At 42.4% G+C, this 14714-nt stretch overlaps 1 long non-coding RNA gene across 1 annotated transcript in view; it reads right to left on the reverse strand.

The window, feature by feature from the left end:
- Positions 1 to 323: 323 nt before the first annotated feature.
- The window catches only part of LOC308559470, a 56247-nt gene continuing 41856 nt past the window's right edge, over positions 324 to 14714 (reverse strand). Inside the window, exons 2-3 of the long non-coding RNA XR_013999136.1 lie at positions 2583 to 2730; positions 324 to 1231 (exon numbers count right to left, since the gene is read on the reverse strand). This is a non-coding gene — a long non-coding RNA (uncharacterized lncRNA). The remainder of the gene's footprint in view (positions 1232 to 2582; positions 2731 to 14714) is intronic.

The following is a 14714-nucleotide window of genomic DNA, read 5'->3' on the forward strand; positions in this document are numbered from 1 at the left end:
CTCATGACAAGTCAACATAATCCCACATGGGTAAAGTAAAAGTAGGTGCCCGGCTTCTCTCCAGTGTCCCAGCCCAGAGGCAACCTCTAATGACAACGGGTATGTTTATTTCCAGGCCTTTCCTATTAGAACCAAGATTTGAATACAACTCTTTCTGAAACCAAAGCCCTTATTCATAATAAGCATTCCATGTTGTCTCCTCTATGCAAATAGAAAATTATAGTTATATATATTTTATTAAATAAAATGGCTCTTAAAACATGTATCAAACAGATTATTGTGGAAAAGCAGGCAAAGCAAAAACTAAGTGCCATCCATCATCTCTCTGATACAAACAGCCTTTTTTATTTGCAGCATAAAGAACACAAAATTAATTAATTAAAACAAAAAGAGATTTTGACAATTGACCCCCTGCAAGTACCTTTTGTGAACTTTCATTTGGCCAAGTGTTGACTATAAAAATAGAAATAATGAGGCATCCGACCAAGGAGGGGGAACAACAGCAGCCATGTTGTGCACTAGCTGACCTAGCTGAAGGTCTGCTGTAGGAGGACGCTGGGGTTAACGGTTCTAAGAAAACTCTTGTAGCTTCAGGTAACCCAGCGTTAGATGCCCTGTGTGGTGCGGACTGTCCGGTATCCTGGCGAGGTGGTAACGGTAACCAGCCTCAGACGTGTTCCAGCTACCCGAGGTCAGGGCAGCAAACTATCAATGGCAATGGCACCGACAAACAAGAACTCACTTCTTCAGGCCATAGAACAATCCAATTTAAAAAATTATCCTTGTATTTCGGGGGATGCTTCATTCCTCATAATCTGGGAAACTGGGTACTAAGAGGGACCCAGCAGTTTCACTGACTTAAGATTCCTTCTGACTTCTACTTCCACATGGCAAGTAGATATCCCTGGGACTCGGGCCAAAGGCCTGTTGGCGAATATTTTGCTTACAAAGTTTTCATCTTTAATCTCCTTCCTCGCATTGTCCTTGTCCCGCGTTGGTGTCAAGGTGATCAGAGCATCATAAAATGAAGCCCATGGCTTTCTTTCTCCTCGCTCTTTAAATCTCTGAAAACTTTGGAGTATGGTTTCTTTACAGGTTTGTTCACAGGCACCGTAACGCTGTTGGTACCTTCTCTCTTTGTAAGAGGAAAGAAGAGGCTGGGAGATTCTTGACGACTCTCCATTTCTTTATTTGGGCTTTCACTTTTTGGCAACTTTTGTAATTTTTCTCTCTGGAAAACAATACATTTTCTTTAAGTTTTCAAATTTATTGGCAAAAAGTCCTTTATACTATTATTTATGATTTTTTAAATCGCTGCTGTATGTCCAGCTATGCCCCCTTCTTTGGCATCTTTCTGTCACTCTCAGAGTTTCATTCTCTGTGAATTTCTCTCTGTGTCAATATTTTTAAGGGTCTATTTCTTTTTATAAGACTTTTTAAAGAACCACCTTTTGGTTTTAATAATTTCCGTTTGTTTGTTCTTTTGGAGATTTATTCTTTGTTTTCTAACTTGTTAAATTGAATATTAAGTACTTAATTGACTTATTTAAATATTTTTATGTGAATACATTTTAAAGCTTTCTCCCTCTAAATGCCACTTTAGCTGAGGGCTGGGAACAGGTTTCCCTGGTTTGAATTTCGGCTCTGTCACTCACTAGCTCTGTGGGCTCCAGTTTCCCCTTCTTTTTGTTCAAATAAACTATTCTTTAGCCTTATTAATGTTTCGATGCTTGCTCTATCATTATTCAATAGAGATGTGTTCAATTCTCCCACTTTGGGGATTAACATATTTCAAGACTGTTTGTTTGTTTTTGAGAGAGGTTCATATAAGTACATGATGATTCTGCCTTCCTGGTGCACTGTTTCTTATCATAGTGTTATATCTCTTTCTATTCTTAAAACTGCTTTTGATTTAAATTTATTTTTTGCAAATATTAATATTATTATACCTTAGTTTTATCTTAGAATAGATGCTAGCAGGTTATATTTTTCTATATCTTAATTTTCAAAGACACCCAGCTAGTGACTGGCAAAATTAGTTTTATTCCTAGATCCCCTGGCCTCTAGCCCAGTGTCCTTTTTCCTTCCCCAAATACATATGAGATCTGCCTTCCTCCGTAAGCAGCTCAAATCCCTCTTCCCTGTGAGGCCTCTGCCAACAACTCAGACTGTAGTAACTGCTTCATCCTCTGAATGAATGCTCAGTGTCTGCAGCACTCACCCGGTCCTGAAGGTACGCTATTCTAGTTTTGTGTGAATATCTATCTTGGAAGTTTCTTGAAAGCTGCAATATGGATTATATCACTTCTGCTGGCAACTCCAAACTTACTTTATTAAGGGGTCTTAGGGTACACTCTGGTTGGTAAGAGGGAGCCTGAGGGACTTGTCTTGAAGCTATTTTTATTTGCAGTGATTGGAAGTGGGTGTTACAAAGTTTAAGAAGAGGTTGGCTACAGCCATCACATGCCACTCTTGCAGTTACCTCTGTCCCCTACCAGATTGCCAATGATGATGGTTTCCAACAAATCTAGCTGCTCTTCAAATTCACATTGGGAGTGAGATTAAAATATATATATACATACCTACAGATCCCACTCCAGAGTTAGGCTCTCTTAGGTGGAGTCTGAGAATCTCGTGTTCAAGAACTCTGTTGGGAAGTTCAAGTTGAAGGTTTCTGAGCATCTACTTGGTAGGCATTAATTTCTTTTAAATACAGGGTGGACATCAAGCCTGGAAACACCAGCAAACACATAATAAATGCTTTAGTTGATATTACATTATAACACACAATAATGTGACATTTCTGTTTCCCAGCTCCCATTGCTCCTGTTAAATTAATTCAACAAGGAGGGCATTAGAGTGAGGCGGCTTTAGTACCTTAGCTGTCTATGTAAGCAAACCAAAACATATGTCTGAAACACCTCAGGGTAAAGAAATCGAAACCTGAGGACAGCCAGTCACAAACAGCTGACTAGGCTTTCCCAGGTAAGGCACTTTGCCTGTAGCCATCAAATCATGTGCTTGCTTCGCTTTTGCTTCCTCTCCAAAAGTCTTTCCACTGGCTCCTGTCTGTGGAGCACACCTAACTTCTTCCAGTTTGGGGCTGCCTGATTCCAATAGATTTTTGTCCAAATAAACTCTTAAAAATTTTAATATTGCCTCAGTTTGTCTTTTAACACTACAAATATGCTCTATTCAAACTACTTTGGTAAGCATTTATATTCAGTATTGACTGTGAGGCATACAAAGGAGGCATGTAATAACAATAATAATGGCTCATATCCATTGAGCGTCTAATTAATAAGTCTTCACATTCATCGTCTCATTTATCATTTACCAACCTCTGTGTGGAGACTGTAATCACGGCGGATTTACCTATCCATTAGGCTCACTAGCCACAATGTCTGGGTACACAATACTTCTAGAAGTCCAGGAAAATGTTTTAGTGCCTTTCAGAATCAAAAGGGAAAAAAGGGAATATAATCCTTCCTGGATATTAGTCTTTATACTCACACGGTCATAACTATAATTTGTAACATTTTTTATAGAGTAAGGGGCCCAGTAAGGCAAAAGTGCCTTGAGCCTCTGAAAGTCATAATGCAGCCTTCACCATAAGCATTCCCACTTATCAGGTGGAAAAACTGAGAACCAATGAAGTTAAGAGATAGAACTTGCCACACAGCTAGGAAGTGTCAGAGGTGGTGTCTGGAGTCTGCAGGACCTCAGCAATGACCTTAATTACCACACTACACACTGCACAAGGTTCAACAGCAAGAAGCTCTTTCTAAGTTGAGAAAACGAGTTGGTTGTACATTAACCAATTAGAAAACACTTCAGGGAAAGAATATCATTAACTGCCTCAACTCAGGGACAGATCCAGATTGTGTAAGACCCGAGGCTTTTACAACATGGAAGATCTCCTTTAAGAAAAAAAATACAAAATTATAAGTAAAAATTAGGTACATAGTCTTGGAGAGGGCTGTCCAAGTAAGGGGCCCTCAAATGTAAGCCTCCTTAGCTTCATGGCAAATTCCCCCTGTCTAAGTGTCCTTGGGCCTGAAGAATGCCCAAGAAGGAAGGAACAGGTGTTGGTCAGGAGTGTCAGCAAAGGTTTTAGGGAGGAAATGGGACTTGAAAGTGTGGCTCTGCTTTGGGAACCCTGAGTGCAAAGCCTGGGAGACAACTATGAGCACGATTTGTTCAGGGAAGGGGAGAGAACCCCACCTCCCTGAAACCCACAGCATCGCTGGCAACAGGGGAAGTGCAGGGTCCCTGAGGAAGGTGGTGCCTATTTTGAATACCAGGATGGAAAGGCTGCTGGGAATCTGTATGCTCCTGTCGTCCCACAGCAAAAGGCAGCACTGGGTTGAGGAATCTAGTACCACGGGCAGGGCTCTTGGGGGGGCTGAAAGGATGCAGAGAGAACTGAAGAATTAATCTGGGTGTGTTTTAATGAGCACCTCATAGACTGTGGTTGGAAGGAAGAGGCTGGGATAAAAAGAGAGGAAAAGGGAAAGAGTAGGAACCCAAAAAGATCAATCAGTGGATACAAGGGATAGAAGGGTCTGTGATAATTTTCATACTCTGGGCCCAGGCAATTGCAAGAATCCTTGTGGGGTAGCCAGAAACTTAGAGGTTGGTTAGGTTTGGTTCTAGAGAAGTTAAAGTCAACAAAAGATATTGCAGCAACTAGGCTACAAGCATGAGCAGAGGAAGCTGAACCCCTGGCACAGGGAGGCATCTGGACAGGGCCCGGCTGGGCTCTGCGGGCATTACCAGCCTTCGCAGGGCTTTCTGCACACCAGCTCCCCATCTGCTCAACAGTCTTTCTCAATTACTTTAACAGCTTTAAGAACCCTGCAGTCAGGTCCCACTCTTCTTGCTGACTAGGAAGCATTTTGCCTTATTTTAAAAAGACTGCTGGGCTTTTTTTTTTTTTAATTTTTTTTTTATTGATTTGAAAGAGAGAGGAAGGGAGAGGGAGAGAGAAAGAGAAACATTGATGAGAGAGAAACATTGACTGGCCAGCCGCCTCCCACACAGCCCCTACTGGGGATGGAGCTTCTCCCCAACTCAGATGACAACCCCCCTCCCAGAGGGTTCATCCAGCTGGCCACGGGGGCAAGTGCCCGGATGGAGAATCCAACCAGCAACCTCTCAACCGAGCCACACAGGCCAGGGTGAAGCATTTTGCCTTTTAACATAACATTTGTTAAACACTTTTATGAGATCAGTTAAAATTTAACAATCAGAGTTTCAACCTGCCGCGTGCCTCTCCAGGTGAGTGGCCAAGAGGACTAGTCACATGAAAACCGAAGGAAGAGAATGGGTTTGAGGGGGCGTTACAGAGCTGTAAAGAATAGAAAGGGATATGGAATTAGAAAAAAAGTGGAGGCTTTTGATAATCCAAACAATATTTACTGCATGCTTAGTATGTGTCAGGCTTTTTGCTTGGAACAAAAACCATTACTGTGGGGGGGGGGGGGAGGGAGAGGGAGAGAGAGGGAGGGAGGGAGGGAGAGGGAGAGAGAGGGAGGGAGGGAGGGAGAGGGAGAGAGAGAGGGAGGGGGGGAGGGAGAGGGAGAGAGAGATGCAGCCTCTGCCCTGCAGGCATCTGAATTTTCAGGCAGAGGATTGGGAACAGCAGACTCTAGAGGGCGTGGAGCAGGGTGAATCTGGCGTTAGCCAGGTCAAACCTGCAGCTCCGACCATGTAGACGATGCGCAGAGCACCACCGCAGACATGAGAAGGCGTCTAGGAGAGAAGCCGGGCAAGGGAGGGAAGTTTCAGAGGATCCCAAACAGCATACGGTTAACGCCCGGCCGGGGGCAGCATGGGGTGAAAGGGTTGCTTCCAAGGCTAATGGGGTAGTACAGGTGGAGGTCAGCAACAGAGCTATAGGTGCTTCAAAACTCGAGGAATTATAATTGGTGAAAGGAAAAACGTTAAAGCAAATTGACTAGTGAGTATAGTACGAACAGGTCAGTCAGACCAGCAGGAGGGTCAACCTGAGATCTTGCTTTTTGAGGAATAAACTTCCCTGTAAGTAATACTTTACCTATATCCCAAAATGTTGATATGCAGTTTGTGTTGTTGCTCACTTCCCAATATTAACCCGTAAATTATTCAGAAGTCGTTTCTGACTGTGCGGAGTAGTATCAGTCATGACAGAGACGACTGTGGAAGAGACGCGGCTCCGCGCTGTGACCGCTGCCTGACCTTGGTGCTAGATCAGCTAGATCTGGGCCTGAACAGAGACTGCTTCCCGTAAACCCCCTCAGACACTGTCTGCCTTCTCCCCTGGGCCCCGAGCAGGCTGGTTCCTGGAACAGGCCCTGGCCCTGCCCTGGGTGAGTATGTAAGGCACTTCCCCTTACCTGGGGCAGCCCTCGGCCTAGGAGCCCTGTGCATCCTGTTCTGTCCTATATAACCGCCTAGCGCCTGCCACGGAGCTCTGAGGACATCCATGTCGTCTTGCTGACGCCCACGATGAGCCTCGTGTATAAATTCCCTTAATAAACTCATATTGTAATGTTGGAGTTGTCAGCCTCTTTTTTTGGGTTCTTGCCCCAATAAATTTTACATACCAATGATAAATGGATAAATACAGCTACACAGATTTGACTGGCGGGGACTTTAATACAGATAATTGATTCCATGGTGACCATGTATTGAGAAGCCAACTAGGGACACTGAGGCAATCCAGAGATTAGTGACCGTAGGAAGCCATTATCACTTGTAGGAATAAAGGGACAATAGAAGGAGCTGGCTTTACCCAAGATTAAACCTGGAGTCATCTGAAGTGAGTTAGAGCTAACGTGGGGACTGCCTAACAGAAGCCAGGAGCCAAGAAAGGCTATCTGTAGGAAGGAGAAACAGCTTGCCTTTTCCCTTCTTTCTCCCAATCTAAGGTCAGTGCTGTCAGTGTCTCCCATTGGCAGAGCCCAAGAGAGCCTGGGAACTGCAGTTCCCTTTTACAGGGGGAAGAGTAAAGGGAAACCAGTGCAGAGGAGTTGACTATTTTCTTGTTACTGATTTGTGATTTTATTATATTATGATCAAAGACTGTAGTCTATTTGATAATGATTATTTGGTATTGGTTGAGACCCACTTTGTGACCTAGGACATAGCCAAGTTTTGAAAATGTTCCATGCGTTGTTGGAAAAAAAAGCATATTCTCTATCTTTTGTATGTCTGTGTTGTGTTCCATATACATCCATCAGATTTGGTTTGTTAATTGTGTTATTCACACAATAAAGATATATCTTTATCTGTATGACTATGTTGATGACATGAAGTCAGTTTTTGAAAAAAGCTTGTTTAAAATCTTTCCTTATGATTGTGGATTTATCAAATCCACATGTCAGCTATATGGAAAACAGTCTATAAGGGCCGTGAATGAAAATAGTTAGAAGGCTGGTACAGTGGTCCGGGTGAGAGCTGATGGTAGCCTGGCCTAAGATGGTAAGAATGTAGAAGGAAAGGGAAAGAAATTAATGCTCAATCTTGCTTGGATGAATGGTGGTACTGTTCACATACATGGACTGCCACTGACCAGCATTTTACCTTGTGCAAATTATATAAACTCTCTGGACTTAGTTTTCTTATTTATAAAAATGGGTATAATAGATTGTATTTCATAGGATTATGTGATTGTGAAAAGAGTTAATATGTGTAAAGTAATAGCATAATACCAAAATAACTATTTAATATTTTTAATTATTACCAACTAGGATATAGTTAATGAAAAAAGTTTGAGTCTGAGGTGGGAAATCGGTATTTCCTACTGATGCTCATTATATATGAGTGGTGTATAAGTTATCTTTCAATAAAGGTGGGTATGTCATCTCAGGAGATACTGCTATGGTACAAATGAGGATAGAAGTAAGAAAAGACCACTGGAAGGTCAAAGGCAACTTTCAGGAGCTGACAGAATCAAGGGGAGATTTTCTTAAGGTGGGGAGAGTGGGTCATGGTTTCAGGCAGAGAAGAAGGACCCATTTCAGGGGGAGATGGAATAACTGCCTATGTGTACTTTCCCGTTGTTTTGTTTTGCAGTGTTACAGTGTGTTGTTGTCTAGCTTGGTTCTGAGTAAGGAAGCTAGTCATCTCCAAAAGTCAACAGAAGAGCAGAGCTCTGGAAAAAATGACTGCAATTAACAGAACAACATTATTAACTTACCTTGTGTGTGATTTATCATATGATTAGTAAGCACATTACTCTAGTGACAAGCTGTTAAGAAGTCTGTATTAAGCTTTTGGTACAACAGGGGAAAGTGATTAACTTGACAAAGATTCATGAGCACATATGTTTCCAGCTTTGAGTACTATGTGCAATGAAGACCAAAATTATGAATTCCACAGTATGCACTGCCTTGGCAGATGATAGTGTGAGATTATGCATGACTACACCTCTCCCACAAGTTTGCACAGGCTTGGAATTTTCTTAGTAAGGTTGTTATGCAATCTGCTAGTATACAAATGCAGGGAAAAATATTCTCAGGCATATTAATCTTGACTTAAAAGTATGTTTCCCCCTTCAACTGGGTTAGTGCCAAACCACTTTTTCTGTTCTATACTGTTAAGGAGGAAAACATTACCTTTTATTTTTATCTTCACCAGAGAACACGTTATTATTGATTTCAGAGAGAGGGAGGGAGGGAAAAAAGGATTGAGAAAGAGGAAGAAAGAGAGAGAAACATTGACTGGTTGCTTTCTATACACACCCCCACTGGGGATTGAACATGCAACCTGGGTATGTGCCCTGACCGGAAGGGGAAGCCTCGACATTTCGGTGTATGGGATGACACTCCAACCAACTGAGCCACACTGGCCAGGATGGAAAACATCACTTTAAGATTAATGTAATTGGAACCATTTTTCACAAACCAGTTTTAGATCTATCACAAATAAATTATAAGCTAGATTTCAGTATGAAGCCATTAACACATTTCACATAAATGGAAAATGAAAAACAAGTTCTGTTTAAAGGTAGACAACTTAACAGGCACTTCTACATTTTCACCTTCTTGGAACTCCACTAACACAAACAGTTTAACGCCGAAACTCAATAAATGGACAGTGTTGGAGAAGAGATCATCTGAAAAGCAGATGAATACATAATAATAGAATAAGCAGAGCTAAGAAAATTGAATACAATCAAGCAGTAGAGAAAACTAAGAACTGATCTAATTTACAGAATATCCAAAGACTTAGAAACTAATGGCAGCAGGAATTTTATAGAAGTGAGGGCAAAAGGGGTGTGCATTCAATGAGGAGTACTGCTGGGAAGTTTGTTTTAGAAGGAATTGGGTCCCTATACTCCTCCCCAGATCTGTGCAGCATCCCAGAAACTGGCCCTTCTTAACTGACAAAGAGTGATGGTTCATTTTCAGAATGAGATAAAATAGATGGTCTGTATGGAAGAATACCAGTGCAGCTGGGGATGAGGGAACTGTACTAACAATAGGGGGTTAAATGAATGTATGCATAGTAGCTTTGGAGACATAACATGCCACATCTGTTTTTCTTCGTTCTGAGTCCAGGACACTGAAAGCTAGACTTTCACCCTCCTTGCAGGACACTGGAAGAGTCTTTTCTGGGAAATATGGCTAGTCCGTGATGAAAGACATGATATTGAAAAGATACTGAAATCCAAATTTCCCCATTAAACAGCCCATTCTGATGCTCCTACAGTGAAGCTCACATCAGACCAGTGTCTCTCATATCCTCAGAGCTTCCAGCCAGTGTTTTAGTGTGTCACTCTTAAATATTGTTGGATATAAAGACTGAGATATCTGAGGAAAGCCTTTAACCTGGAAGATAGAAAATAAAACTAAGAGAAAAAAGTAACATTGAAGAAATAAAGGTAAAATAAATTTCAAAAGCTTTACAAAGAGAAGCTACTGTAACCATGAAACAAGGACAGAATTCTACCCCAATATAAATGAGCAAACAAATAAATAAATGGAACATAACCAAAATATAAGTAGGTGTTGGAAATTAAATACAATAGCAGAAATGACAATTTTCAATAGAAAGGCTGAAATATAAAGTTGAGAAATTTTACCAGCAAAATGAAAAAGATGGAAAATAGGAGATAAAATCTAAGACAATTAGGAAATTGACCAAGGAGGATTAGCATTTTAAAAAGTAGAAAAATGTAGTGCCCCACAGAAATCTCTTTGGCCATCACTACCATTTTAGTACATACCAGCCTGACCTCCCCAGTGCCAGCACGTCTTGTTTGCAGAGGGTTTTCTGTGGCCACCAGTGCCTGATCTACCTATCATGTGTTGAGTACTGACTCTCCCTGTCTTTGTGGGAACAACCTCCAATGGATGATTGACAGGAGCTGATTGTCAATGACTGATAAAAGTACTCTTGTTCCCTTGCACCCCAGATGAGATAACTTGCACCCCATATTCTTCACTTATTCCTAGAACTCCCCAGCAGGATTGTACTTAATAGCTGAAAGTATTGACTTGTTCGATAATGAACATTTTTATTGGCTTTCTTTATTTCTGTCTCAATTCTCTACTCCTCTATTGGTATTTCCTTGGATCACCACCCAAATAAGCTGCCTGCACTAATAAAAAGGAAAGAAAGAAAGGGAGAAAGAAAGGGAGAGGAGAGGAGAGGAGAGGAGAGGGGAGGGGAGGGGAGGGGAGGGGAGGGGAGGGGAGGGGAGGGGAGAGGAGAGGAGAGGGGAGGAGGGGAAAGGAGAGGGGAGGGGAGGGGAGGGGAGGGGAGGGGAGGGGAGGGGAGGGGAGGGGAGGGGAGGGGAGGGGAGGGGAGGGGAGGGGAGGGGAGGGGAGGGGAGGGGAGGGGAGAGGAGAGGAGAGGAGAGGAGAGGAGAGGAGAGGAGAGGAGAGGAGAGGAGAGGAGAGGAGAGGAGAGGAGAGGAGAGGAGAGGAGAGGAGAGGAGAGGAGAGGGGAAAGGAGGAAAGGCAGAGAAAATGGTGGGAAGGAGAAAGTTAATAATCTGAGTTTCCAGACTGAAACATTTACAAAGTGAAATCAGATTCAGACTAAAGCAACGACATTGAAATTTCAAACACTGAAGGCAAAGAGAAGATCCTGCAAGACTTCTAGGAGGTGCAGAGATGTGAAACAGGATGGCCCCATGCCCATGTGCGGTGGTTAGGAATCCAGAGGGATATCTCAGCTGCAGAGGGCCCTCCTGAGGAGCAAGGGTTCTCAATCCCATGCTGGGCTCCCCAGCCCAGAGCACCAATGCTAGGAAGGGGAGCCCACATAACATTTGGCTGTGAAATATCAGCAAACCCAGGCATCCTCTTAAAGGAACAGCATACAAACTCTCACTTACAGGCACTCACCCTGGGCTCTGGCAGAGGATTGGCAACTCAGGAGGTGCCAGAGTCATACAGGAAGAGACTGAGTTATGTGGCTTTGGGGTGAGGACTGGAGGGAAAGCCTCCAATGGCCCTGTGTTGAGTCATGCCATGGCCTCCATCTTTCCTGGGTTAATCACTCCTCCCACATGGCAGTAGCCTAGTGACCTACACTAGCTCTACCCTAACAGCTCCCTGAGGCCCTGCCCTAAACAACTCTTGCATGGCCAGAGACTCTGTCAGCAGCAACCAGCCTGAGCCTGCATTGCAGTCTCTTTTAAAAAACTCTTAAGAAATTCTTGTCAAGCTCAAGGGGTGCCAGAGACAGACAGGGGGAAACTGAGTTGTCTGGCTTCAGGCCAAGGGCTATCTTCCTGTGCAACTGACAGGCTCCACATTTCCTGCGTTAAGCCCTCCCTACACACAGCCAAATCTTAAATCTGCTTCAGCCTGGTGAACTCGACTAACTCCACAGTTACAAATACCTGAGACCCTTTGCCCCACTGCAGTCTGCAGGCCCCAGGTGGGTGGTGGCTGGCCTCAGTGTACCCCAAAACGTTGGCTGAGTGGCCTCATATTTAGCACTGGTGTTGAGTTTGAAACTGTATTAACCTGGTGAACACCACTCACCCCTAACTGGTGACCCCCTGAAAACCTGCCTCATGTAACTCACATACTGTGCAAAGCTCTTTCAGTGGCTGAGCCTAACAGACAGCCTACAGGCAGCAGCAGGTCCTGGGGTGTCTTGGATTTTTGATACTCTACCTCAGGCCCAGTACTGGTGGCAGCCAACCATGATTCACAGCTTGGTCCCTCCCATGCTCAACCAGGTTCAGCAGGGGAAGCTACCAACGGTGAACCTCTTTGTAGCCTGAACTGGTAGTTCAGGGCTGGTCACAAGCAGCATCTGACATCGATCTGCACAAGAGTCCCTCCAAAGGCCCCAGAACCAACACATCTGGGGCCTGGCTTCAGACCACAACAGACCACCACCCAATTACCTTCGCAAACAGCACACTCAAAGGGAGGTCTTGACAGGCACCAGACCCTGCTGGAGCAAATTCTTCTTCATGGGGTCAACCTCTGCACAGCAGCTTATACACTGTAGTCATGGCCTGTCCTCACAGCAAGTCAACCTGATGATCAACCCCACCCACAGATGTGCCAACAACAATCAAGGCTCAACAGGAGGGCATGCATAACCCAAACAAGGGACACTCCTAGAGCACCCAGCTTAGGTGGTCAAGAAGTCTGCAATGCTGGGCATCACAGGATACCTACTACAAAAGACAACCATAACAAAGGCTGGAAGACATATCAGATCTAACTAATACACAGAAACTAGCAAAATGAGGCAGCAAAAAATGGGGAGACAATGAAACATGCCCCAAATGAAAGAACAGAAGAAATCTCCAGAAAAAGAACTAAATGAAATGGAGGCAATCAATCTACCCAATACAGAGTTTAAAACAATGGTTGTGCCCGGCTAAGTGTGGCTCAGCAGTTGAGCGTCGACCTAGGATCCAGGAGATCACAGTTCGATTCCCGGTCAGGGCACATACCCGGGTTGCAGGCTCGATCCCCAGTTGGGGGCGTGCAGGAGGCAGCCGATCAATGACGACTCTCTCATTATTGATGTTTCTCTCTCTCTCTCTCTCTCTCTCTCCCTCTCCCTTCCCCTCTCTGAAATCAATAAAGATATATTTAAAACAAAACAAAAAAAACCAATGGTTGTAAGGATGAAAAAGGAACATAGTGAAAACATCAACAGCATGAAAAATTGTATAAAAACCATGAAAATAAATGAGTCAGAAATGAAAAATACAATAACTGAAATAAAAAATACACTAGATGGTATCAATAGCAGGTTAGATAAAGCAGAGGATCAAATCAGGGATTTGTAAGACAAGGTATCAGAAAACACCCAATCAGAGCAGAAAACAATTATGATGATGGTTTAAGGCACATAGAGGACAATATCAGCATAACAACATTTGCATCATAGGGGTCCCAGAAGTAGAGGGATTGAGAAGCTACGGGAAAAAATAATGACTGAAAAGTTCCATAACCTGGTGAAGGAAAAAAACATACAAGTCCAGGAAACACAGAGTCCGAAACAAGATGGACCCAAAGAGGCCCACATCAAGACACATCAGAATTAAAATGGCAAAGGTTAAAGACAAAGAGAATCTTAAAAGCAGCAAGAGAAAGACAGCTACCTACAAGGGAGCTCCCATAAAATTGTCAGCTGATTCTCAACATAAAGTTTTCAGGCCAGAAGGGATTGACATGAAATATTCAAAGTGATAAAAAGCAAGAACCTACAACCAAGACTACTCTACCCAGCAAGGCTATTATTTAATATTGAAGAAGAGCTAAAGAGCTTCCAAGACAAGAAAAAGGAAAAGGAATTTATTTCCACCAAACCAATATTACAAGAAATGTTAAAGGAACTTCATTGAGAAGAAGAAAAAAGAGGAACATAAATATGAATAATAAAGTCGCAATAACTATGTACCTATCAATAATCACTTTAAATATAAGTGGATTAAATGCTTCAATCAAAAGACATAGGATAGCTGGATGAATAAGACTCCATAAATATGCTGTCTACAAGAGACCCACTTTGAAAGACACAGAAACTGAAAGTAAAGGGATGAAAGAGACATTTTATGCAAATGAAAAAAAAAAAAAAGCTCGGGTACAAAAATACTTATTCAGACAAAATAGACTTTAAAACAAAGGCTATAATAAGAAACAAAGAAGGACATTGCATAATCATAAAGGGATCAATCCAACAAGAGGACAGAACCCTTGTAAGCATTTATATATCCAACATAAGAGCACCTAAATATATAAAGCAAATATTGATGAACATAAAGGGAAACATTGATAGTAATACAGTCATAGTAGGGGACTTTAACACCCCATTGACATCAACCAATATATCTTCCAGACAGAAAATCAATAAGAAAACAGCAGCTTTAAATGACACACAAGACCAGATGGATTTATAGATATTTTTAGAGTATTTAGCCCCAAAGCAGCAGTATATATATCCTTTTCAAGTTCACATGGAACATTTTTCATGATAGCCCACATTTAAGACCACAAAACAATTCTCAATAAATTTAAAAGATTGAAATTATATCAAGCGTCTTCTCTGGCCACAATGGTATGAAACTAGAAGTCAATTATAAGAAAAAAACTTAAAACACACACAAATACTAAATAACATGTTACTAAACAATGAATGGGTCAACAATGAGGAAAAAAATTAAAAAATACCTTGAGACAAATGAAAATGAAAACAGAACAACACAAAATCTACAAGACACTGTGAAAGCGGTCCTAAGAGGG

Source organism: Miniopterus schreibersii (assembly GCF_964146895.1).
Source record: "Miniopterus schreibersii genome assembly, chromosome: 7".
NCBI classification, from domain to species: Eukaryota; Metazoa; Chordata; class Mammalia; order Chiroptera; family Miniopteridae; genus Miniopterus; species Miniopterus schreibersii.